The sequence below is a fragment of the Macaca nemestrina genome, chromosome 4, assembly GCF_043159975.1.
Source record: "Macaca nemestrina isolate mMacNem1 chromosome 4, mMacNem.hap1, whole genome shotgun sequence".
Classification (NCBI taxonomy): Eukaryota; Metazoa; Chordata; class Mammalia; order Primates; family Cercopithecidae; genus Macaca; species Macaca nemestrina.
In genome coordinates, this window is record NC_092128.1 from 93,715,841 (window position 1) to 93,743,479 (window position 27,639).

General features: G+C 40.0%; 1 long non-coding RNA gene across 1 annotated transcript; it reads right to left on the reverse strand.

The window, feature by feature from the left end:
- Positions 1-1,134: 1,134 nt before the first annotated feature.
- LOC139362537 (uncharacterized) lies at positions 1,135-27,055 on the reverse strand. Its single transcript, XR_011621671.1, has 3 exons — positions 26,879-27,055; positions 24,770-24,847; positions 1,135-1,648 (listed from the first exon to the last, which is right to left on the reverse strand). It is a non-coding gene; the product is annotated as an uncharacterized lncRNA (long non-coding RNA).
- Positions 27,056-27,639: the final 584 nt, after the last annotated feature.

Consider the following 27,639-nt stretch of genomic DNA (forward strand, 5'->3'; position numbering starts at 1 on the left):
ACTTTTTTTTTTTCTGATTTGTGTTTTTTGGATGCTAAGAAATTTTTGCCTAACCCAAGCTCTCAAAGATTTTCACGTGTGTTTTCTTCTAGAAGTTTTATAGTTTTAGGTTTTACACTCAGATCTCAGATCCATTTTGAGTTAAGTTTTGAATACAGTGTGAGGTATGCATTGAGGTTCATAGTTTTGCATACATGTTTAATTGTTCCAGCAGCAGTTTTTAAGAGCGTATCCTTTCTACATTAAATTACCTCTGCATGTTTGTCAAAAGTCAATTAGCAGCCTGGGCACAGTGGCTCGTGCCTGTAATCCCAGCACTTTGGGAGGCTGAGTTGGGTGGATCACCTGAGGTCAGGAGTTTGAGACCAGCCTGACTAACATGGTGAAACCCCATCTCTACTAAAATTACAAAAATTAGCCAAGCATGGTGGCGTGCACCTGTAATCTCAGCTACTCAGGGGGTTGAGGCAGGGGAATCACTTGAACCCAGGAGGTGGAGGCTGCAATGGGCCAAGATCGTGCCACTGTATTCCAGCCTGGACAAAAGTGAAACTCCATCTCAAAAAAAAAAAAAAAAAGTCAATTAACCATGTATGTGTTGTTCTATGCCTGGATTCTTTTTTTTTTTTTTTTTTTTTGAGACGGAGTCTCACGCTGTTGCCCAGGCTGGAGTGCAGTGGCGCGATCTCGGCTCACTGCAAGCTCCGCCTCCTCGGTTCACGCCATTCTCCTGCCTCAGCCTCCTGAGTAGCTAGGACTACAGGCGCCCGCCACCGCGCCCGGCTAATTTTTTGTATTTTTAGTAGAGACGGGGTTTCACCGTGGTCTTGATCTCCTGACCTTGTGATCCGCCCGCCTCGGCCTCCCAAAGTGCTGGGATTACAGGCTTGAGCCACCGCGCCCGGCCCTATGCCTGGATTCTATTTGAAGTGTTCACCAACTTTTCCTGTAAAGGGACAGATAAGTAAGATTTGAGGCTTTGCAGGCCATACAGTCTCAGTCACAATTGTCCAGTTCTACCATTATAGTACAACAGCAGCCATAGACAACATGTAAAGAAGTGAGCATGGCTGTATTTTAATAAAGTATTATTTTATTTCAATAAAATATTATTTACACAAACAGCCAGTGAGATTAGTCCTGGAGGCCAGTTTGACAACTCCTGGTCTCATGTGCTTCATTAATCTGTGTCTATTCTTTAACCAATACCATACTAGCTTGATTACTGTGGCTTGTAAGATTTGAAATTAGTTAGCAGTGTTGAGTCTTCCCACTTTTTTCTTTTGCAGAATTTTTTGACTATCTTTTGCTTTCTCATATAAACATACGGTATGTTTGCTGGTTTCTTTTTTTTTTTTTTTTAAACAGAGTCTTGCTCTGTCACCAGGCTAGAGTGCAGTGGCATGATCTTGGCTCACTGCCACCTCCACCTCCCCAGTTCAAGCAATTCTCCTGCCTCAGCCTCCTGAGTAGCTGGGACTACAGGTGCGTGCCACCATGCCTGGCTAATTTTTGTATTTTTAGTTGAGACGGGGTTTCACCATGTTGGCCAGGATAGTCTCGATCTCTTGACCTCATGATCTGCTGGCCTTGGCCTCCCAATGTGCTGGGATTACAGGTGTGACTGTGCTCAGCCGTTTGCTGGTTTCTATAAAAGAAAAAATCTGCTAAAATTTTTATTAGGATTGCACTGAATCTATAATCAATTTGGGAATAACTGGCACCCTAACAATATTGAGTCTTCCAATCCATGAATACAGACACTTCTTTCTTTAAAGATTGTGATTCTATCATCAATATTTTAATTTTCAGCATATAAAATTTGCACGTATTTTGTTAGACTTATACCTAAGTAATTAATAATTTGAGTGCTATTGCAAAGTGATTTTTAAATTTAAATTTCCATTTTTTCATTATGTATGTATATATAAATACAACTGATTTATGAATACTGAGCTTGTATCCCACAACCTGGCTAAACTCCCTTATAAATTCCAGTAGCCATTTTGCATATTCTTTTGGAATTTCCTATGTTACAAATTCTCATCTATACATAGCAACAGCTTTATTTCTTCATTTTAAATCTTTGTCTTTTCTTTTTCTTTCCTTATTGCACTGTCTACAACCTCTGGTAAGGTGATAGCAGTGGTGAGAGTAGACAATTTTCATTTATTCCTGAGCTTAAGGGAAAGCACTTAATCTTTCACCATTCTCTTAGCCATGTGAGAATTCAAAGAGAAGACAGCCATCTGCAAACAAGGAAGAGTGCCTTTGCCAGACACCAGATCTGCTGTGACCTTGATCTTGGACTTCCTGGACTCCAGAACTGTGAAAAATAAATGTCTATTGTTTAAGCTACTCAATCTGTATTCTGTTACAGCAGACTGTATTAGTCCATTTTCACACTGCTAATGAAGACATACTCGAGACTGGAAAGAAAAAGAGGTTTAATGAACTTAGAGTTCCATGAGGCTGGGGAGGCCTCACAATCATGGTGGATGGCAAGAAGGAGCAAGTCATGTCTTACATGGATGGCAGTAGGCAAAAAGAGAGCTCGTGCAGGGAAACTCCCCCTTATAATACCATCAGATCTCATGAGACTTATTTGCTATCACAAGAACAGCACGAGAAAGACCTGTCTCCATGATTCAGTTACCTCCCACTGGGTCCCTCCCACAACACATGGGAACTGAAGATGAGATTTGGGTGGGGACACAGCCAAACTATATCACAGACCAAACTAACTAAGACAACCATTAAGAATGATGTCAGCCATAGGATTTTCATAAATGTCCTTTGTTAAGTTAAGGATATTTTCTTACAGTTTTTATCATGAATGAATATTGAATTTTGTTAAGTGCTTTTTCTGCATCTATTGGGATGATCCTATAATTTTTCTTTTATCTATTGATATAATGAATTACATTAATTTAGATTTAAATATTGAGCCACCTTGCCTTCCTTGAATTAATCCCACTTAGTCATGATGCATTATCCTTTTTCTATATTGCTGCATCTAGTTTGCTAATATGAACATATTAGCAATTTGGGGGTCTGTGTTCAAGTAGGATATTAGTCTGTAGTTTTTTTAACCTGTAATTATTTTGTCTGGTTTCAATATCAAGGTAATGCTGACTCATAAAATGAGTTTCCCATGCCAGCCTTCCCAGTATAAATTAGACAGCTTTAAAATATCCACCCACTTAATTGGTGAACATTTAAAAACAAAAGACCTCTTCAGAGTGACTTCCTATATGAAAAGGAGTTTGCATTGACAAACCCTCTTTGGGATATGGATGCTAAAAGGTAAGCTACACATTTTCATTGGGTGATTGGATCCAGAACATTAGCTCCTCAGCATAAAGAAAAACTTCTACACCTCAGCATGATGCATATTAGTTTATCTCATTGGTCCTTAATGGTTTGGGACTAGCCAAAAAAAAAAAAAAAAAAAAAAAATTAAATGTAATTGAGTCCGAGTCTATACAATTGCTGCTCAAATTTTTGTTTAAAAAAAAAAGTCAGCTGAGTGCAGTGGTTCACACCTGTAATCCCAGTACTTTAGGAGGCCGAATTGGGAGAATTGTTTGAGCTCAGGAGTTTGAGACCAGCCTGAGCAACATTGTGAAACTTCATCTCTACAGAAATTTTAAAATGTAGCTAGACATGTGCCTGTGCATGTACCTATAGTCCCAGCTACTCAGGAGGCTGAAGTAGGAGGATCGTATGAGCCCAGGAGATGGAGGCTGCAACACTATGATTGCATTACTGCACTCCAGCCTCAGCAACAGAGCAGGGCCATATCTTGTTTAAAAAAAAAAAAGAAAAGAAAAGAAAAGAAAAAAGAAAATCTTAGGTATAAGCATAATTTATTTGATTAACGAATAAGCACTTTAAAAATTAAAGCAAGATTTTTGATTTTTAGTTCAGCTTTTCCTTGCACAGAATTCTTCTTGTTTCAGAATAGAAGAATCTCTGAAACAACATATATTTCATAGTGGCTAAAATTTAAGTCTTTCACTCTTACTAGAAGTATTCAATTTGTCTTTGGGTTTTACAAGAGAAATGCCAGATGCTAACAAATATAAGTAATGGTTGGTGTTGGGTTTTTTGTTTAATATGAATTCTTCAATTACCTTTAAAATCATGATGAAAGCTTAGAAGTTTCAAATTGCCAGCTTAAAACATTATATGCTAAAATATAATATTGTTGGCTATGCATATTCTTTTGCAGAAATATTTTTAGTTAGGCTTCAAAATATTCTCTAAATTTTTAAATAACTACAGTTTTATACTCATGACAGCTCTGTGTCTGTGTCAGTAAGAAAAAAATCTACATGATGTTTTTAAAAATGTACATCATGCACCAAAAAGAGAGAGATTTCTAAATTCCATGCCTTCAGGTTAACTGATCAGGTTGGCTGTCCTACACTACAATGACATCTACTGGCATAACCAGGACTAAGCACCCAGAAGTAATCTTGAGCATGACAGGGCAGCCTTTCTCCTCTTCCTCTTTGATTATTGGCTGATAACAGGAGTTACGTGAGTGTGAATTTCCTAAGAACAGATACCGTATTTTCTTGAGCTCTGTATCTCCAGTGTCTAATATTGCGATTATTACATTAAAGATTCCCCAGAAATCTGTTGAATAATTATAAGTGCAACTGCCTATGGTCTAACTTTTCAAACAGCATGGAATCTAAATTGAAACAATACTGTTAAAAGTGATTTAAATTAAAATAATAATAATAAAATGATCTAAAACAAAGGTACTTTGTCTTTGTGATAAACCTCTTTTAAATTCTAATGATAAAAATAAGCTTCTCTCATTATCCAGAAAATCACACACAATTTTAAACACAGCTTCATGAAGGTCCTGAACTCCGTCTTTCAACTCAAGATTAAGAACTTTGGATACAGGAGGTAGAAATATGTTTTAATACACTTTGAAATGCAAATCAATAAAACAAAAATAAGAAACTACTACATACCTATTAGAATGGCTAAAATTCAAAATGTTAACATCACCAAATGCTGGTGAGGATTTGGTGGAGCAAAAGGAACTTCCATTCACTGCTGGTAGGAATACAAAATGGTCCAGACACTTTGGAAGATAGTTTGGCAATTCTTAAAAAATTTTACACATCTTACTATATGATGGAGCGATCATGCTCTCTGGTATTTACTCAAATGAGCTGAAAACTTACATCCACAGAAAATTCTGCAGACAAATGTTTATATCAGCTTTATTCATAACTGCCAATCCCTAAAAGAAACCAAGGTATCCTTCAACAGGTGAATGAATACACAAACTGTGGTACATCCATATGATGAAACATTATTCAGCAATGACATGAAAAAAAAGCCATCAAGTCATGAAAATATATGGATGAACCTTACATGCATATTGCTAAGTGAAAGAAGCCAGCCTGAAAAGGCTGTATACTGTGTGATTCCAACAATATGACGTTCTGGAAAAGGTAAAACAATGAAGACAGGAAAAGGTCAGTAGTTGCCAGGGGTTTGAGGAGAGGGACAGATGACGACATGGAGCACAAGGGATGTTTAGGGCAGTAAAACTATTTTGTATGATAGTAATGGTGGAGGCATGTCATACATTTGCTGGTAGATGTAGAACACAAAGAGTGAATCCTAATGTAAACTATGGACTTTGGTTAATAATAATGTGTCCATATCAGCTCATCAATTATAACAAATGTACTGTATAACAAATAAAAGATGCGAATAGTAGGAGAAATCATAAGGGAGGGGAAGGCGGGGAGTGGGCCTGGGAGGCTGCAAAGTGGGATATATAAGAACTCTCTGTACCTTCCACTCAATTTTCTGCAAAACTAAAACTGCTTTAAAACAGTCCATACAAAAATTAGCCGGGCATGGTGGTGTGTCCCTGTAATCCCAGCTACTCGGGAAACTGAGGCAGGAGAATCACTTGAACCCAGGAGATGGAGGTTGCAGTGAGCCAAGATCACACCACTACACTCCAGCCTGGGCAACAGAGTGAGATTCCATCTCAAAAAAAAACCAAAAAAAAAAAAAAAAAAAAACAACTACTAAAACAAATAAAAAACATAGTCCATTTATTTAAAAAAAGAAATAAGCTTCTCTTCTTTTGAAATACATTTTAGGATCTATTTGTTACTTTTTTAAAAATGCATGTCAGTCCATAAAGGATGAATTGACCATGAATACTAAGTTCTGATTTTTTATCTTGCCCAAATTCCTACCTAAGGGGCCTGGAGAGTCATGCCCTACAAACCATAAATTCTCATCAGACGGGTGTTATCGTCTGCATATCGTGGCTTACTTTCCAATCTGACTCTGGCATAACTCTATGAGACAAGGAAGAAGATCAAAATATTTAACCTCAAAATATATTTCCTTGCCATATCTTGAAATTGCCCTGCAAAGTCTCTTGTGGGAAAAATCCACATTCTATAGAGAAGCCCATTTCCCCTTTGTTTTCCTTCTTTCCTTCCCAGATCCAGGAGATAATCAACTAAGAGCCAGGGACCCTTTTAAGTCCGATAAGAAACATTTTACAACCTGCTCTCTCTGAAGTCTGCTATCTGAGAGCTTCCTCTGCACAATAAAACTTGGTCTCCACAATCCTTTAACCTGAACATTTTCTTTCTATTGATCCCGTGTCTTCAGATAAACTCAACCAATTGTCAACTAGAAAATGTTTACATTTACCTATAGCCTAGAAGCTCCTGCTTTGAGTTTGTCCCACCTTTCTGAATGAAACCAATGTATTTATTAAATGTATTTGATTGATGTCTCATCCTCCCTAAAATATATAAAACCAAGGTGTACCCCAACCACCTTGGGCACATGTACTCAAGATCTCCTGAGGGCTGTGTCACGGGCCATGGTCACTCATATTTGGCTCAGAGTAAATCTCTTAAAATATTTTACAGTTTGACTCTTTTCATCAACAATCAGGTTTACATTTAAACACTTTTCTCTGTTACAATTTTAAATGACACATAATCTATGACAGGAATTTATTTTTATAAGTGCTCACATAATCAAGTCTCTCTAACAGAAGGCTATTTTTCTATTACGAGCCCAAAGGAGAAAATGACTTTTTACTTAATTCTCGGGTTGATGAAATTAAACACTTCATTTGGTGTGCTTTTCATTTTGATATCCCTTAGGACTGAGAATTGCCTTTCCCAGAAAGTACCATAAATCGACTGTGAATTGCTAGAGTGATGGGGGAAGAAGGACGATTCTATTATAGCTTCCGCCAAGAGCTGTCAGGCACATCCCACAAGCCGCTGCCAAGAAATGTTTAATAGTGTGGTAGGGAATTCTAGTCCCCAGATCCTGTTGAAAAACTGAAAATTGCTTTTGGTTTGTCAGTTAGGTTGTAAAAAGTCTTAGGCTCTAAAATTGATTACTATTTCATCCCAAAGCAGAATGGCAGCCTAGCAAATCATGATCCTTATAAGTACTCATCTGAACCCCTGGTGCCTACCAATGCTAAAGTATTTTTAGGCCATCTCTATAAAGCTCAAAGGGAAGTGGACATTTGGGCAATGGCTTGAGCAATTTCAGGACAGCAGTTTATCTTTTGGTCTGAGTTGTTTGGAGTTTAAGTCTGTGATAATAAAAATTTCACAAAACAACTTCCTGTTTTCATTACTGAGCACTACTGAACAGGACTAACCTTAGACATCAGAAAAAATAATAATAATTGTAGGGCAAGATTATAGCCATAACTGTTCCTATTATTCAGGTTAAAATATATGGTTTTTATCTGATGCAATTCAATGAGCTTGGTTTGTGTCTAGGGAAAAGACTCTGCCCCACATGAAGAGAAAGAAAGGAAAGAAAGAAAGAAAGAAGGAAGGAAGGAAGGAAGGAAGGAAGGAAGGAAGGAAGGAAGGAAGGAAGGAAGGAAGGCAGGCAGGCAGGCAGGCAGGCAGGCAGGCCAAAGGAAGTGAATCTTTGCCCTCCTCCCCCACCACCAGAGTCCTACCCTGTAGTTACCTTGCTCAGGGTATAACTTGGTGCATATACTAAAGCCTAATCCACCAGGGCTTCCAGGACCTTTTTGACCAAGAGAGCAGACAATGTGAGCTATAAGGGGCCTTGGGTGAGTCTCTGAACCAGAAAATCTATCAGCCTAACCTCTTATTAGAAATGCATTTCTTGGCTGGGCACGGTGGCTCATGGCTGTAATCCCAGCACCTTGGGAGGCCGAGGTGGGTGGATCACCTGAGGTCAGGAGTTCGAGATCAGCCTGGCCAATGTGGTGAAACCCTATCTCTACTAAAAATACAAAAATTAGCCGGGTGTGGTGGCGGGCCCCTGCAATCCCAGCTACTGGGAAGGCTGAGGCAGGAGAATCGCTTGAACCCGGGAAGCGGAGCTTGCAGTGAGCTGAGATCGCACCACTGCACTCCAGCCTGGGCGACAGAGCAAGACTCTGTCTCCAAGAAAAAAAAGAAATGCTTTTTTAAAATTTTTAAATTTTATTAAAATTTTAATTAAAAATTTAAAAATTTTTTTAAATAACAAAATTAAATCTAATTAAATTTTTAATTAAAAATTTTTTTTTAATTAAAAAATTTTTAAAAGCATTTCTTTTTTTTTCTTGGAGACAGAGTCTCGCTCTGTCACCCAGACTGGAGTGCAGTGGCGTGATCTCAGTTCACCGCACACTCCGCCTCCCAGGTTCATGCCATTTTCCTGCCTCAGCCTTCCGAGTAGCTGAGACTACAGACGGCCGCCACCATGCCCAGCTAATTTTTTGTGTTTTTAGTAGAACGGGGGTTCACCGTGTTAACCAAGATGGTCTCGATCTCCTGACCTCGTGATCCACCCACCTTGGCCTCCCAAAGCGCTGGGATTACAGGCGTGAGCCACCGTGCCCAGCCTGAAATGCATTTTTTTAATCTTATTTTATAAATTGCAGTTATTTTCGGTCAGTCACTATAAATTGCAGTTATGGAGGTTACTAACACCTTTGGGTGAATTCATTTGTCAGATTTTTATGGCATCTGGTTAAGAACAGGGCCCTAAATGAATTATATAATCTGATATACCTATTGAAGACAGGGAGGAGAAGTAATTTTGGAAGAAGAAAAAGCAGGACACTCAGGAAATTGCCCAAATTCATTACAGCAACAGTGCCTTTGCTTCAAGTTATCATAAGCACCAGTAGAAACAGGAAATAGCCACACATCTTTGCCGTCTATTCAGATAGCTATATTCCTTTGCTGAGAAATTCAGAGGATAAAATACCTAGTAGATAATTGCCATCACCTTTCCCAATGATTCCCACTTCTTTTTAGTACTAAATGTTTTACTTTTGACAATTCTTTGGCCAGACATTATTTGAGATCCTAAACTGAGGTCTAGTTATCTTTGAAGAAGGGGAGTCTAAGTTGCTATACTCAACGCAGCATTAACTTGATTTTAATAAGTCACTTGGTACCAAAGTGACACCTACCAAAATAGAAGGAAATGATAATGGGGGAAGGGACAGTGTTGCAGACATAATATTAAAACAGGCCATATTTTAAAAACCTATTCATTAACACAAACTATGTATTAGACACAGAGAGCCTGGCATTTTGGCCCAGGTCACATGGCAAGTAGCAGAGCCAGCATTCAAACCCAACCCCATCTGACTTGAAGCTCACATTATTTCCACATCCTCTCAATGACTCATTAAGTGTCAGCCTTTGCTTTAGTTGCTTTATATCCATTAACTCCATCTTTGCAATAGCTCTGTAATGGAGGGGCTATTATTATTCCTGGTTTACACATGAGGATACTAAGGCAGGGACAGCTGAAACAATTTGACCAAGGTCATGCAGCTAGTAAGTGGTCAAGCTGGGATTTGACCTCAGGCAGCTTTGCCAATGCAATTATGCTTCTCTAAAACTATAACTCAAGATTTGTCTTCTGAGAAATGAATTTTGAACTCTGCCCCCATGGTTATCAAATTCAGCCATTAGCAAACATCTCTCTTCCCATTCCCCTTCCCCTCGTGGCTCTTCATCTGTAGCAGGTGAGATCATAAGCCTAGCGAGAACAGGACACCACAGTCATTCAGTTGGCTTGTCTGGAGTCAGCAGGATTTAAAGTACAGCTCCCAGCTGTGTAAAAACTGGGCAACTTCTATTAGCTCTCTAGGTATTTTTTTTTAATAGAGAGAAAAGGGGTCTTGCTATGTTGTCCAGGCTGGTCTCAAACTCCTGGCCTCAAGCAATCCTTCAGCCTCAGTCTCCTAAAGTGCTGGGATTACCAACATGAGCCACTGCTCTTGCCAGCTCTTTCTTAATTTTCCCATCTGTGAAATGCAGATAGTCAATCCTATCTTATTCATTATGTATGCAGGTTTACAAATATATAAGTATATTCAACCCAGCAATCCCATTACTGGGTATATACCCAGAGGAATATAAATCATTCTACCATAAAGGCACCTGCATGTGAATTGCGGCATTATTCACAATAACAAAGAATCAACCTAAATGCCCATCAATGACAGATTACATAGAGAAAATGTGGTACATATATACCATGGAATACTATGCAGCCATAAAAAGGAATGAGGTCATGTCTTTTGCAGGACCATGGACAGAGCTGGAGGCTATTATTCTTAGCAAACTAACACAGGAACAGAAAACCAAATACCACCTGTTCTCATTTATAAGTGGAAGCTAAATGATATTATCTTATGAACACAAAGAAGGGAACAACAGATGCTGGGGTCTACTTGAGGGTGGAGGGTGGAAGGAGGGAAAGGAGCAGAAAAGATAACTGTTGGGTACTGAGCTTAATACCTGGGTGACAAAATAATAAGTACAACAAACCCCCATGACACACATATATCTATGTAACAAACTTTCACATGTACCCACAAACCTAAAAGTTAAAGAAAAATAAAAAACATTATGAGAATTGGAAAAAAAAAATGTGCGTGTGTATCTGTGTGTGTGTGTGTGTGTGTGTGTGTGTAAATATTCTCAGCCCAGCGGCCAGCACCATTCAACAAGTGGTAGATATCACTATCATTATTATTATTATATATAACTGTGTTACTCTTACACCAAGAACATAAAACATGATGATAAGAATGCTTACCATTTTTGGTTATGTATTTGTGTGCTATTTTCAAAGGGAGGTATTCATATTTCTAGTCCTATGAAAGATAACATATTATTCTTTCTTCAAAAATACTTGAAGCAAAGTAGAAATAATATGGAACAATAATATGCTTTATATTAAAACATCATGTACCGAAGAATGGTAGTTATTTCTCACAATTAAAAAGTCAAAAACTCGGGCTGGGTGCGGTGGCTCACGGCTGTAATCCCAGCACTTTGGGAGGCTGAGGCAGGCAGATCACCTGAGGTTGGGAATTCGAGACCAGCCTGACCAACATGGAGAAACCCCATCTCTACTAAAAATACAAAATTAGCCAGGCGTGGTGGCACATGCCTGTAATCCCAGCTACTCGGGAGGCTGAGGCAGGAGAATTACTTGAACCCGGGAAGCGGAGGTTGTGGTGAGCTGAGATATGGCCATTGCACTCCAGCCTGGGCAACAAAAGCGAAACTCTGTCTCAAAAAACAAACAAAACAAAACTTCAAAAACTCTAACCCAACTTTTCATATTAGGCCTTGGAGCAGGGATGACAGAGGCATCTGTTATTAAGGAGGATCTTCAACACATTAGCACAGTGACTCAGCACTGCAGCCCAGCCCACACAGTTCCACTGTTAGGAGCCTTTGGCACAGACTTCTGCAGCAGACATTGTGAGTACAACTGCCATTCCTCCCTTCTCCATTGCTATTAGACTGTCAAATCTGTTCAAGTACCAGGCAGCAATATGCTGAGAAAGGTAGATTCTGCCTCTGGGAATGAATCATAATTGGTCCAAGCCAATCACAGTATTCTCATTTCCCTTTACTAGTCATTGATTTAAGGATGAGAATGAGACTCGATGAAGGTGAATTAATTATAAGGCAAAATCTGCTGAAGGCGGTGAAATAGATTTTTGTTTTTTGTTTTTGACAGAGTCTCGCACTGTCGCCTGGGCTAGAGTGCAATGGCACAATCTCACTTCGCTGCAACCTCCACCTCCCGGGTTCATGCGATTCTCTTTCCTCAGCCTCCCAAATAGCTGGGACTACAGGAGCACACCACCACATCTGACTAATGTTTTGTATTTTTAGTAGACATGGGATTTCACTATGTTGTCCAGACTGGTCTCGAACTCCTGACCTCGTGATCTGCCCACCTCAGCCTCCCAAAGTGCTGGGATTATAGGCGTAAGCCACCGTGCCCAGCCAGATTTTTTTTCCCTGATGAAATAGTCATATAAAAAGAAAATCCTTTCCTTTTGCTGGTGTTGTCAGATTGAAAGTGTAATGTTTACAATGGTGGCAGCTATCTTGCTGCCATGAGGAGAAGTCAAGAGAATTTCAGCATAGTTGGCCAGCAGCTCAAGCATTATTAACCCCTCTGGAACCTCCCACACCTATACTTCTTTTTAATGTAAGATAATAGACCCCTACTGTTTAAGCCATATTTAGTCAGGTATTCTGTTACTTGCAATCAAAATCTTCCTAATTAATTCAAAGCACCATCCATTAGGCTTTATAATAAAAATCATTGATGATTGAGTCAGGAGAGTTTTTAAAGCTCTCTATGAAAAGAATATGAAGAAATAAGAAATACGTAATTTAACTGGGCTCATATTAACATTACGTTGTTATATATCCAAAACTCACTCATGCATTAGGATGAAAAAAGGAAAAGGAGATGCCATTCTGTGGTAATAAAGGAATATTTTCTTTTGTCAGGTCTCAAATAATTTCGTTTGGTGAAATATCAAAATTCTAAACTCTGATGCAGTTGGAAACATGTCCCCTCCTTTCTGCTTAGGTGGATTTAGCAGGGGTGCTGCATCAGTTTCTTCTCTCTGTTTCCAGCAATCCTTTCCCTCATTTGCTGGCTGCAGTCAGAACCCCTTACAGGTTTGGGGCAGGAGAGAAGCAGCATAAGGACAGAGCAATCCCACTTGACCACTACAGTTGTGGTCTTGGTGTGCTAGTTCCCAAATATGTATTCCTTCTCTCTGGGACACCTCTTTTGGGATCTTGGGTGAAGCCCTACCCCTTGCCTGTCCGTCTTCCTGTCTCTGCCCCCTCAGGCTGCCCTGCCTCCACTCTGAGTCTGAAGGTGCACCTGCAGCTTCTCTCTGCTGCGGTTGCCTCATCTTTATCAGGAAGCCGTTGTGGGCACGGCCCATTTCAAGACAATGATACAACCCATGCCCAGGTTTAATCAGATTGACCCTGGCTTAGGGGAAATATGCCTGTGTTCTTGACCTGCTGAAGTGCTTTCTACTCAGTCAGACCTGGACACAACCTCTCAATTTCAGACTTCCTGGGTGTGTGTCAAATGTCAGTCTCTGTGTCCCTCCAACTGAAGTTCTCCAAATGGCTCCACTGTAGCCTATTTCACTGGCTTCAGATAAATTTTAAGTAAGTGAAGTCTCTCCCCTCTGAATTCTGCTTCCTTGGTGGGAAGCAGAAGAAATGCACAGCAACCTGCTGATATGGTTTGGGTTTGTGTCCCCACCCAAATCTCACATCCATTTGTAATTTCCAGTGTTGGAGGAGGGGCCTGGTGGGAGGTGATTGGATCATGGGGGCAGATTTTCCCCCTTGCTGTTCTCATGATAGTGAGTTCTCACAAGACCTGGTTGTTTAAAAGTATGTGGCACCTTCCTCTTTGCCTTCTTTTTCCTTTTCTGGTCATGTAAGACATGCTTGCTTCCCCTTTGTCTTCTGCCATGATTTTAAGTTTCCTCAGCACCCACCCCCCACCCCCACTATGCTTCCTGTACAGCCTGTGGAACTTTGAGTCAATTAAACCTCTTTTTTTTTTTTTAATAAATTACCCAGTCTCAGGTAGTTCTTTATAGCAATGCGAGAATGGACTAATACACTGCTCCTCTTTCCAAATCTCTTGAAACTTGAATGTTTCCCATCCTCTGAGATAACCTGGGAGTGGGCCATGGGCAGATGACAGCAGAATAAATGTGGCCAGCCCAAGGTGGCCAGCCTTTTCTTTAGGATGTGAGAATAGCTGACACCTCTTGTATTATTTTTGCCCTTTGAAGCCTCTGACAAAACTCTGAGATAACAGGGAAAGTTCATTTAATATCCTATTCCCAAAGTACATTATCGTATTAAGTAACATCTTAAAATTAATGCCTCCTTTTGGAGATTTTTCTTTCTTTTTTTTGGAGACAGGGTCTCACTCTGTTGCCCAGGCTGGAGTAGAGTGGCACAATTATGGCTCACTGCAACCTCCAACTCCTGGGCCCATGCAATCCTCCTGCCTTAGCCTCCCAAACTGCTAGGATTACAGACATGAGCCACTGTGCCTGGCTTTCTCTCACAGATTCTTAAACGGCTCTTTCAAGAACAGTGCCCACCCCCTGTCAAGTTAAGGAAGATCACTGTTTTCTGTATTAAAAATATTAAGGTTTCTTGAGCCTCTTCCTGGGGCCTGAGGAATCTTTGAATCCATCTAAATTTGGTGCCTGGAATCAAGAACCAGTCGGGACCTCTGTTCAGATATAACAAAATATTGGTCGGGTGCAGTGGCTCATGCCTGTAATCCCAGCACTTTGGGAAGCCGAGGCTGGTGGATCACGAGGTCAGGAGATTGAGACCATCCTGGCTAACACAGTGAAACCCCATCTCTACTAAAAATACCAAAAATATTAGTCAGGCATGGTGGCATGCACCTGTAGTCCCAACTACTTGAGAGGCTGAGGCAGGAGAATCGCTTGAACCTGGGAGGCGGATGTTGCAGTCAGCCGAGATCGCGCCACTGCACTCCACCCTGGGTGACAGAGAGAGACTCTGTCTCAAAAAACCAACCAACCAACCAACAAACAAAAAACACAGATATAACAAAATATTTAACCTTGGAGACCTGTAACCAGTGACTAAATCTGACAAGTTTTGCAGCAAAAATTGAAAATCTTGAGACCCTGAAGCCATGATACAATTAGGGTCTCCTAGGTTCACAGGATGAGTAAGGATCTAGGAGATCAGTAAGACCTGAGCGTGAGACACCATTTCAGTCACTTGTTTGCTTTCCTTGTGACCAAGGGCAGTTCGTTAGGGTTGAGATACTCATATAAGGTCATGAAACAGCATCAAGATGACTGCCTTCTGGAAGTGTGAACACACAACCTGAGTCTAACTGGCCTCATGCTCATGCCAATTAAGCTAATATTGCTGAGAGTAGTGAGTAATACAGAAGCAGTCTCTAGAATGCTGTTTCTGTCTTTGCCTAGAATGGTTCTAAAATATCTGCAGCTCTCCTCTTGACTGGATAATTAATCTAAGAGTCTGGATTGTCCCATAAAGTTTATATCAATATGATTCTGAGTTTTAAAAAGACTTTAAAGGTCCAGGTAGAGAGATGAAAGAACAATATCTTCTACGAAAAAGGCTGTAACTCTCAGAGTATCACTCCACAAGGAGGCTATCAAAGTGTTTTGTTATCAAGGTGTATCTACCAACCCCAGGTGCCAGCACAGTAAGAGAATAGAAGTAGTAGCTATGACCTTTCCCTCTCATTGGACAAATCAGCTGATCTTCCAGATTTTGGCAAGTCCTAATGGAGGTAGAGATTGGTTTGAATCCTCCTACAGAAAATTCTACAAAACTCTACTCTGGCTAGGATTTTATAAGCTGAATGATGTGTATGACATGGTTTCCATTTCGTGAAAGCACTGAAAAGCGAGTGGCATTAACACTGTGAATTAGGGCTCTGATTACCACAGTACTCTTAATCAAGATCCTAATCTTCCCAGATGACTGGTAGAAGAGATGTATGTCCTTCTGAGAGACTGAATGCCAGAGTGGCAGCTTATTATCCTAAAGCTGTATATCTTATGGTCTCACCACAGAGAGATGGCACAGGAATCATGACAATGCAAATCTTTTCATCAACAACGAAGGGAGGATGATAAACAGGACAAGAATTCCTATTGCTTAGCCCGTAATGATAGGTAATTTGATGATGACAAATTTATTTCTCTTTCCTATTCTTGGATAATTCTTATCACTCCTGGGTGCCCAAAAAAAACCCCAAATACACAAAAAACATAAACTCCATGGCTGTCAGGTATGTCTCAGATTCCTCTCCACCATGTTGCCTTAAGAAGGTTATTGACCTAAAGATGGAAACATTTCTGATTTTCTGAAATGCTATTCAACTCATGCCCTGACAAATGTAAAGTATTGGTGTAACAGCAGCAGTGTTTTGAAAAATTCACACGCTTTTCTCTTTTGTTTTTCCTAGTCACGATCTTCTCTTTAAAGAGTTCAAAGCATCTGTCTGTGTGATTCGGGGGGAGGGTAGTAATTAGGAATGAAAGAGGCAATAGTCAGCATCTGGCATGTAAAGTAGGATTTTGTAATGAGACAACTGTTATGGTGAAAGAGAAGATTTTCCACATCTCTTTGACTCCTACTTCACATGTTAGGAGCCAGACTTGGCAATCTAAATCATAGAGATTTCCTCTTTTGCCCATGACATTTTGCCAAGAAGCTTCCCACTCTGTGGTAGAAACAGGATGTGATAGAAGAGAAGCAAAAGAAAACCCTCCTCTTGCTGTTCAGGGAATGGCAAGAAGGAAAACAGGAAACAGGGGAAGGGAAAGGTGGATGGTGAGAAACTTGTGCTCCAAGGTGGTCATTTTGTCCATTTGAGATTCCAGGTCAGTTCTGCCAAGTGTCTTCATCTCAACATGAGATTTCCTGGCACGATTAGGAGACTGGAGTTGCTAAGGTCCTCGAGAGAAAGAGAGAGAATGATCCTAATGTGCACTCCAAAGCCTACTTTGGTACCTATGTAACATGGACATGGAGTTGAAAGCCACAAACCTGCCATGGGGCCTGCTGTGGCACTGGGATAGATGATCCCACAGCAAAAGTCTTCAGGATGAATAGCCTGACTGGGGGCTGGATAAGGGAGAGATTCAGAAAGGTCTATAGCCAGAGAGAGCTGAAGGTAGGCCAAGCCAACAAGGAAGGGTGACTAGGCGTTGACTAAACCAGGAAAAACTAGACAACTTTAGCAGCCATTGAAGTCTAATGCCAAAACTTGCATGAACTTCAATAGGCACTAACCAATGCACACTCAAGAACCAAGATTAAGGCTATAGAGACTCCTCTTCCCACCCTATATCATAAGAATACAATAAACTGTACCCCTCCCCCATGTACTTCCAGGTAGGAAGGCAAATAAGGGGTGAAAATGGGAGAAGTCCTAGAACCTGAGAGTTACATGACTAGATCAGAATACATTTTAAACCAGATTAATTTGTGTTTTTTGGTTTTGTTTTTCTTTCCCACCACCTACCAGGTCACAAGACTAAATAAGCTATAGATAAAACAACGAAATTAAATCTCTTCTAAATTTCTGTATCACAAGTAATTTTGCAACCCTGCTATAAAAATACTCAAATAAATAATAAGTTCACATTATATTGCATTTGACCCCAAAAAGCAAAAGATTCTCTCATGACTCAGAAGTTTTCTATAAAGTCATTCATGTGAGGCTTTTGTGCATGAAGAATGATCATGACTATTTGCACTTATATATCTAATATTTTAATCTCATAGATTTATTAAGAGTGGGAGATTACATTATTTACTCACAATTCTTTCCCTCCCCAGCTTTGCATGGTTCACTGCAGGTAGAGCATTCTACTCCTTTGAATTATTTTGTTTTTGTTTTTTTTTTTTTGAGACAAGGTCTTGCTCTGTCACCCAGGATGGAGTACGTGGCTCAGATTATAGCTCACTGCAGCCTCAGCCTCTCAAGCTCAAGTGATCCTCCCACCTCAGCCTCTCCAGTAAGTGGGACTACAAGCGTATGCCGTCATGCCTGGCTATTTATTTATTTATTTATTTATTTATTTATTTATTTTAGATATGGAGCCTTCCTATGTTGCCCAGGCTGATCTCAAACCCCTGGGCTCAAGCAATCCTCCCACCTTGGCCTTCCAAAGTGCTGCAATTAAAGGCAGGAGCCACCATGCCCAGGCATTCTACTCCTTTGATGGTGGGCTTGGCCACATCTCTTGCTTTAGACAATGGAATGTGGGTGGAAAAGAGAACATGTCCGTTTTTAGCCATCACATTTCCATTCTCCTCCCTTACTCTTCTGCCATCTACCATGAGAATAACCCTAGGTAATCACTGGTCCCAGAATAGAAACATGTAAAACATACTAAACTCAACTCACAGACTGAAGGAGAACCCTCCCCAGCCTACCTGCAGGTCAGGAATATAAAAGAAGTAATTTGGGAGTTTTTCATATATCAATATTGCAGCAAAAACCTGACTGACACATTAAGCAATTAATATTTCTTTAAATATTAAACAGTTACTGTAAACATATACTATTCATACAACTGATAAACCAAATCACAGATCTAACAACTTAAAACTTCCTAGCTATGGCCGGGCGTGGTGGCTCACGCCTATAATCCCAGCACTTTGGGAGGCCAAGGCGGGCAGATCACAAGGTCAGGAGATCGAGACCATCCTGGCTAATATGGTGAAACCCCGTCTCTACTAAAAATACAAAAAAAAACAAAAAAAAATAGCCAGGAGTGGTGGTGGTCGCCTGTAGTCCCAGCTACTCAGGAGGCTGAGGCAGGAGGATGGCATGAACCCGGGAGGCAGAGCTTGCAGTGAGCTAAGATCATGCCACGGCACTCCAGCCTGGGCGACAGAGCAAAGCTCCGTCTCAAAAAAAAAAAAAAAAAATGTCCCAGCTATTCAAACACTGATTATAAACTTCTTTAATTATATGCTAAATAATTACTTTAAAATCACAAATTTAACATAGCAGGTAAATGTTTTAAACAACTTAAACTAGAGACAAAGCATTCATGCAATGTTATACTGATCACCAGCACTGCAGGATTTGGGTGGTTAAATGACTGTTTCTCCATTGGATTTGGAATCTGATCACACAGCCCAAAATAATTCATCCCCAAATTACTAGAATTTAAATTAAACTTCTATTACAACTAATACTCACTTTTGCTTCTAATCAATTGCCTTTCTTATATATTTGAATTTTTCCAATGCATGGTCTCTCTTTACAAAATGATAAATTATCTCATGTGTTCTATGTCTGCCAGTACCTAACCAATAGTCCTGCCACTCTAATATGATGGTCTGGCCCGAAGGTATAAAGGGAGACTTCTGTCTCATGAATATCTCATAATAATAGGTAGCATATCTAGTTCAGGGTTTTGCAAACTTCAAGGTGCATGCAAATCACCTGAGAATCTTGTTAACATATATACTCTGGTTTAGTAAAGCTGGAGTAGGGCCTGAGATTAAGAGATGCCAGTGCTACTGGTTGTTGAACCATGCAAGTACTTTGCATAGCAAAAATGTAGGAATATCTTCTCCTGGGTGGTAAGGGACTGACTCTACATAGCTAATTCCTCTGCAGTATCTGGCTCCTTTATTTTCTTGGAACACATTATCTTCCTGCATGGTTATTACATCTGCTGATTAACTGTCAAACCTTCACTTCCCTGGCTATTTCATTTGCCTACTAGTGTCGATCAATTGTTCTCTTTCTTGAAACAATGTCTACTTCTTTGACACTCCCTGTTTATTCTTTCCTGTACACAGACACAGAAATAAAGACCCTTCTGGCCAGGTGCAGTGGCTCACGCCTGTAATCCCAGCACTTTGGGAGGCCAAGGCGGGCAGATCATGACAGGAGTTCAAGACCAGCCTGACCAACATGGAAAAACCCCATCTCTACTGAAAATACAAAAATTAGCCAGGCATGGTGGTGCAAGCCTGTAATCCCAGCTACTCAGGAGGTTGAGGCAGGAGAATTGCTTGAACCGGGAGGCAGAAATTGCAGTGAGCCAAGATCGTGCCATTGCACTCCAGCCTGGGCAGCAAGAGCAAGACTCCATCTCAGAAAAATAAAATAAAATAAAAATCTTTCTATACTTCATAAACAGGCTGTCAGGAAAAATTGTAAAAGATTTTGAAAGGCAACAAAAAATTATTGGCTGCCCTGTCTAGCACACTTTTCTAGGTTTCATTGTCTTTGAACTATTTTATAACTCTTAAGTTGTAGTGAACTGATAGTAGTACAATGGATTCTTGTCTACAGAAAAGCAAACTAAAGTGGAATGCACTTAATTATTGCCTTGTGGATAGATTCATTTTGCATTTATTTGTAAATTTATCTTGGCATTCCTTATTGCTTATATATAGGTGATTCTTTAAATCCTCCTTTGACCAAGTAGTAACATAGCATTGGTTCCCTGGTTAATTAATGAATTAAGTAAAATCTGGCCAGGCATGGTGGCTCACTCCTATAATCCCAGTACTTTGGAAGTCCAGGGTGGGTGGATCTCTTGAAGCCAGGAGTTCAAGACCAGCCTGGACAACATGGTGAAACCCCATCACTACCAAAAATACCAAAAAAAATTGCTTGGCATGGTGGCATGCGCCTGTAGTCTCAGTTTCTCAGGAGGCTGAGACAGGAGAATCACTTGAGCCCCAGAGGCAGAGGTTTCAGGGAGTCAAGATGCAATACTGCATGCCAACCTGGGCAACAGAGCAAGACTCTGTCTCAAAAAAAAAAAAAAAAAATTAATGAATTAAGTAAAATCTTTCACATGGATTTATTTTATATCTACCCAAGAGAGTCATATAGATACAATACTGTCTTTTAAAAATAGTCCTTTAGCAAGACACATAATTGAAAAAAAAGCTACCCACTTATTCATTATTTACTAATTTACTAATTACTTCCATTAATAAGACTTGAACAAATCTATTTGTCTTCATCATTCTCTTGTTTGATATCCACATTTTTCTTCTTTCTTTTTTTCTTTTTTTTCTTTTCTTTCTTTTTTTTTTTGAGATGGAGTCTCACTCTGTCGCCCAGGCTGGAGTGTAGTGGCACGATCTCAGCTCACTGCAACCTCCGACTCCCGTGTTCAAGCAATTCTCCTGCCTCGACCTCCTGAGTAGCTGGGATTACAGGCTCACGCCACCATGCCTGGTTAATTTTTTGTATTTTTAGTAGAGATAGGGTTTCACCATATTGGTCAGGCTGGTCTCAAACACCTGACCTCATGATCCGCCCACCTTGGCCTCCCAAAGTGCTGGGATTACAGGCATACACCACCGCGCCCAGCTAATTTTGTGGCATTTTTTGTGGAGACAAGGTCTCACCACGTTGCCCAGGCTGGTCTTGAATTCCTGGGCTCAAGCAATCCTTTTACCTCAGCCCCCAAAAGTGCTGGGATTACAAGCATGAGCCACCATGCCCAGCTGCTAAATTCTTTTTTTTTTTTTTTTAAGAATCCTTGTTTTCTACCAATAGAAGACTATTTCCGGACCCTTTTGGGTTTTTGTTTGTTTGTTTGTTTTGTTTTCCTGTCTCATGTCTTGGAAACTACCACAGTTCAAGGAGTTCAGGCTCCTTCTAGTGGAGAAAAGTATCAAAGACCAAAATCTTGTAAGTCTACAAGAGAGTTGGTGGTGAATGAGTGCCCCTGCTGCGCCTGCTGGTTCATTTGAGAAGTCACAGGGCTAGAAAATATGTATTTTTAAAGTCCGGAGTTCATACTGATTTTCCCAAGCATATTAAGTTGCTATGCCCTACTTTTCTTATAGTCCGGGGTTTCACTGACCTCTAAGATTTCTTACTGTGTTTCTGCTAAAGAAAAGATGCTAGGCTCATTAAAAAACAAACAAACAAACAAAAACACACACACACACACACACACAGATATAGGTTTCCAGATGCAATGAGGAAAGGTTTGGGGAAGGGCTATAAAAGAAACGTTGTATTTTACCTGTAACCCGTTTCCTTGCTTTTATCTCGTGTGTATAGTTATTTACATATAACCAAAGAAAAGAAGAGGGTAGGAAGCCACAAGGATTCAGGAATATCTCTTTAGAGACAGAAGATATGAACCATGAAGAAGAAAAGTCAAGCATTCTGTCTTGATCGATCTCCATTCCCCCGGGTTCAAATGGACCCCAGTCCACTGGGAGAAGTAAAATATTCATTTTAACCTCCCACTTGGCAGGGACAGAAAGATGTCAGTGGTCTCAAAGGACACTGGAATTGTGGCTTACAATTTCCTGGAGCTTTCTCTAACGCAGGAAATACACCTACTTTCACTGTGAAATTTTTCTCTTTGCCTGTGAGTATCAGATATCACTTGATTCTTTTTTTTTTTTTCTCTCCCAAATCCTGATGGAATTGAAGGTATTGCTTGATTTTAGAGTGTTTCCTTTTTTTCCTCTCTTTAAGTTGCAGGTTTTGTGAGATGAAAATTGCATCCTGCCCCACCTAGAGGACTGGAATGATGTGGGATCTAAAACCTGCCTGTCAGTGTGAAATACAGCCAAATCTGAGTTAGAAGGCTCAGGAACCCTCCAGTCTTCTTGTAAGGCAGCCAGAGGGGAAAAGGGGGATTGCTTGTGCCTTAGCACAGAACTCATGTGACCTGGGATCAAATCTAGATTGTTTCTCAAAGGCAATCGAACATTTAAGATCTCATTCTCTCTCTCTTTCTCTCCCTCTCTCTCTCTCTCTCTCTCTAACACACACACACACACACACAGACACACACACACAAATGCACACACAAAACAGTTAAATGCTGTTGTGTGATGATAAGATTCTTCCCAAGACTGTGTCACTAGGAAAAGAATATACTTGAATGCTGGTATACATTTTGTGGAAATACTAAAGTGTCCATTAACTGAGATTATTATATGCTAGTCTTGAAAATAGCTTCTTCCTTATTAGTCTGAAGAAAGTAGCAGTTAATGCCAACTGACTATGAAGCAACAAAGTGCTACATTTATTTCTATTAACTGAGAATTTAATGTTGCCCCCAAAGGAGATAAATTATTTTTAAAAAATCACAAACCAGCCAAATTTGGGAACACATTCAAATTACTATCTCTCTTGAAGCATTTAGGAGACAGATTTTGGAAACTCATCATCACAAATATAGAGGAAAGGGCCAGACATGGTGGCTCATGCCTATAATTCCAGCACTTTGGGAGGCCAAGGTGGGTGGATTTTTTGAGACCAGGAGTTTGAGACAAGGTTGGCCAATGTGGCAAAATCCTGCCTCTACTAAAAATACAAAAAATTAGCTGGGCTTGGTGGTGTGTGCCTGTAGTCCCAGCTGCTTGGGAGGCTGAGGGACAAGAATCGCTTGAACCCGGGAGGCAGAGGTTGCAGTGAACCCAAGGTTGCAGTGAACTGAGATTGCACCCCTGCACTCCAGCCTGGGTGACAGGGCAGGACTCTGTCTTAATTTTTTTTTTTTTAATTTTAGACAAAGTCTCGCTCTGTCTCTGTTTATCTACCTACCAACCTATCTATATATAGAAAGAGAGGAATGAAGAAATTTAGAAAATATTTTACATGATCAAAGACATAAAGGTGAAGTTAACACAATATCTAGTTTTCCTACTTTCTGAAAAGATACTGAAATTCAAATAGGCAATTAACAAACTCCATTTATCCAATCTCATCACATTCCAGCACTAGGTAAACTTCGTCAGCTAGAAGTATTTATAGTTTAGCTAAGTTTGTATATGCTTACTTCATTTACTAAATGCCTGCTATGCCAGGTTCTTTGTTAGGAATGTGGATACAAAGGTAAAGAGGGGAAAAAATAATCTCTGGCACCAAGATTTCTCTTGGTCCTGTTTTACCAACAGTTCTCTGACTCTTGCATTTAAGAGAAGCAGCTTTGGTTGTGAAGGCAGCTATTATAGAAAGGGAATGATCATTTTGCTAAATAGAACTCAGTGAGGAACTAGCTGGTGAGTAAAAAAGGTTTCTAGGCAGCCAAAAACGGATTCCACACATGCCAAATACTAAAGTTATGGGTTGAATCCCTAGACATGACTCCTGGAGCCTTTTTCCTGCTTTATATACAATTCTAGCAATTGTGGTGTAAAAGAATATTGGCTCCCTTTCAAAGATAAACTTGGAAAACTTCCAAAGTTAATACTGAAAGGAGACTCTCTAGCCCAGAAGTGGAGTCAAACCACGTAGTTCTGGTTCATTCTTTCTGATTCTAGTGTGCACTGTAACTTTGTTTACAAAGTATATTTGACTAACAACCCACAACTTATAAAAGGGCCAACAGTGTTACAGTGTTGTAAAGTTAGAGGTCACCCTGAAGGATTTGATCAGGTGGTATGTTTTACAGGCTTTAGATAAATTACCCCCAAAGATGTTATAGTTTTATTGCCCTGTAGAATGTTAGCCAATTTTATATCTAAATTAGCAAATATTTTCTTTTGCTTACTGGATACGTGTGTGTGTGCGCGCGCGTGTGTGTAAGCATTTGGAAAAGCTAATTCTTTTGTCTAGTTGTCTAATTTCCAGTTCCCTCACTAGTAGTTTAAATAAAACTTTGACACATTATAATGTATAACTTTGTTCAGAGACTTTGCTTTTAAAGTTCTGTATTGTTTGTTTCCACACATTATCTGATATAACTACCTGTCCTTCAGTCCATAAAAACTAACAAGCTCGCAGGTACTTGATCTGGGTCACTTTCTTTTTAGCTCCTAAGCTGTCTGAGCAGGAGGGAGCCATCTTAACATTTGCCCCAGGAGTACCACTTCCTTGATTATTTTGATACCTTCATGGTTGGGACCAAGAGAGATTTCTGTTGACGGCAGCACCCCAGGCCTCTCCTCTCCAGCCTCTCATCAGCTAACTGTAACCAGAAAGGAAAGACACAGCAAATGACCTGCCCTGGCCCATTTAGATAACAAAATACCGAAGTCTTAATATAGTAAAATACCGAAGTCTTAATATAGTAAAATGCCAAAGCTCTGTGCCAAAAGCAATGGACCCAGGAGCCTTTTCTGAAAGAACTTTGCAATATTTATAACTTTCTTATTTTTGCTATATCTGTTACCCCTTATTTGTTTCCCTAAAACAAGTAATAAAACTTAAAATAAGAAGAGCTTATATTGAAGGGTTATGAGAATATTTTTTCCCTTTTTATTTCTGTTTCAATGTTTCCCATCCCCTATATAACCAATGTTAGCGATTTGGTTTATAATTTGGCTTGCAGGCAATTTTTCTATGTATTTTCAATATGTTCTATATGTATTTTCAATATGTTCTGCTATCCTTCCAGGTCAAAAGGATGTCTTTTTGAACCATTTCCTCACCATTATGAAACAATTTCCCAATAGATTTTAAATGTTGGGGAATGGCATGGAATGAATTCCAGCAATGGAATACTTGGGAATTGTGCTTACCCTATTTGGCGGTTCAGAAATTCATTGTTTCGTAATTCATCTGTTTGTTTAGTCTATTGTTGGAAATGCTCACGGAATAGAAAGAGTGGGGAAAGGTAGGTGGAAATACAGAGGGGAAGAGGGTAGAAAATAAGTCTAGAGAAGCTGTAAGGAATTACCTAGAATGCCTAGTCCACAAGTCCCCAGTAAGAAGGGAGTGGGGGAGAAGAGTTTCCACTGACTTTTCAGGGCCACTCTCGTGTGTGTTTGCAGGTAGGGGAAGGACAATGAGGAAGGATGAAAAGAAATACTCTATAAGCTCAGGAGAACACAATTATCCTTTAAAAAGTGGAGTGGAGTGGAGGGGCAGCAGATGGATACTTAAGACGAACTGGACAAGAATGCTGATGCTCAATGGGAATACATTTAGAAAAAGTGCATACTTCCTCCAGCCAACTTGACCTATGAAGTGAAATAAGATTAACAAAATAATTCACTCCTTCAACAACTATTGATCAAGCATCTGGTTTATGCCAGACACACTGTACTAGTTGTTAGAATTACAGCTATCAAAGTTAAAAAGACTATCCCAATGGAGGAGACTGATGTGTAAACAAAGAAGTAAAACACTACTTAGTTGTTCAGATAGGGAAGCACGAAGGAGGGGAAAGTAACTCAGGGTTTGTTTGTTTTAGCATGCAGATAGAATCTGGGAAGATTTCCTGAAAGGGGAAACATCTGAGATTAGACCTGACAAACAAGCAGAGCTAGCACCAGCCAAGCAAGCAGCAGATACTAAGACCCAGAAGCCAAAAATAGTACCGTGGGTTGGTGATGATAATCCAGTTGGCTGGAGCATCAAGGGCAAGAGCCAGGGGCATAGGAAGTTGGTGAGAGATAAAGCAGGAGAAGAAAGCAGATTCTCCACATTTATTCAAGTAGATTTGCCTTTGGATAACAGAAAGGCTAAGGTTAAGGCTAATTATTAATCGTATTTACAGTTCACTCATTCTGACTTGAGAAGCCAGGCAAAAGGCTCACAGACTTGCTCTATAAGCATGTGGGAGAAAGAGCTGGCAGAAAGGAGCCTCACTGTCTGTTCCTGAAGATCCCAGGGCATAGGATGGCAGAAGTTGTTACAGAGGGGTATCAGGCCATTCTTGCATTGTTATAAAAATAATTAAATTAAATTAAATTAAATTTTAAAAAACTGAGACCGAGTGATTTATAAAGCATTGGCTTAGGCAGGCAAGGAGAGCAACCAAGTAGGTAAGAGCTGAGAGCTAAGCTGGGGTCCTGACTTCTCATCCAGGGTTAGGCAAGAGAGGAAGTCACAACTATGGAACCAAGTCAGTGCTGGGAGGGCAGGCAGGCAGGAATGGCTGCAACAGGGGACCAGAGGAGCCACAGCACAGGGTGGTCATATAAGGTCCAATTACCCCGAGGGTCCCAGGTCCACTCAGTGGATAGGTGCCTGATATTTTTGGAGAAATACTTACCTCTCTATTCAGGGTTAGTATAATAGGAAACAGTGTGGACTTCCAGAGTCAGATGGCCTGCCACTTTCTACCACTGTGTCCTAAGGCAAATTGCTGAATCTCTCGAAGCCTCAGTTTCCTCATCTGTAAAACAGGGGTGATAGTATTCTCTATATCATATATTTTTCTTCCCATTGAATGAAATAATGAATGTGGATTGTTTAGTGCAGTGTCTAGCACATAGTGCAAACTCAATATCTGGCACCTGTATCATCACTCTGGCCACAACTTTTAGTCTGCCTTAGGTGCTATGCCCTTCTGGCAACCATCACTGCCCAGTCCACTCAACTGGGATTTGGACATCAACTTTGGAAAGTACTAGGGAACAGAGATCATATCTTTTACATCCAAAATTCCCCTTAGCACTTAACGATTTGATATAATCAGCATTTATGTGTCTACTGTGTTGGGTAGTTTATGGCAATAGACACTAATTCTTTTTATTAAATAAATTACTAAAAAATGACTTCAAACAGCAAAGTTAATAGAAGGAAGCAAATCATTTGCTAATTTACATAATGAGAAAAGTTTCCATTTGCAATCAATTACAGCACCCAGCCTAGCTTAGTGCTTTGCATAAATATTTATACACTTGAATCAAGATGGCTGTGAGATACTCTGCACATATTTTAAGTACTCAGGAGATACAACACTTAACATTCATCTAGCAAATCTGAAGCAGAATTAAATGCCTTGGACTGAAATCCTTTCATAGAAGGATT